This window comes from Quercus lobata, chromosome 5 (genome assembly GCF_001633185.2).
Source record: "Quercus lobata isolate SW786 chromosome 5, ValleyOak3.0 Primary Assembly, whole genome shotgun sequence".
NCBI lineage: Eukaryota > Viridiplantae > Streptophyta > Magnoliopsida > Fagales > Fagaceae > Quercus > Quercus lobata.
In genome coordinates, this window is record NC_044908.1 from 33,271,855 (window position 1) to 33,272,085 (window position 231).

A 231-nucleotide genomic window follows, 5' to 3' on the forward strand; every position below is an offset into this window, starting at 1 on the left:
AATTCAAAAAAAAAAAAAAAAAGACTCCCAAATGAATTTAAACCACCTTATAACTCTATGCAAGTCACCTGCTTGCTCCAACACAACAACCCACCACAAAAATAATAATCAACATCACGATATATAATGCTTACAAGTATTAAAAACAATTAAATAGTATCTATCACATATAAATCGACAATATTCATTCACAATTCCGAAAAAAAAAAAAAAAAAAAAAAAAAAAAAAAA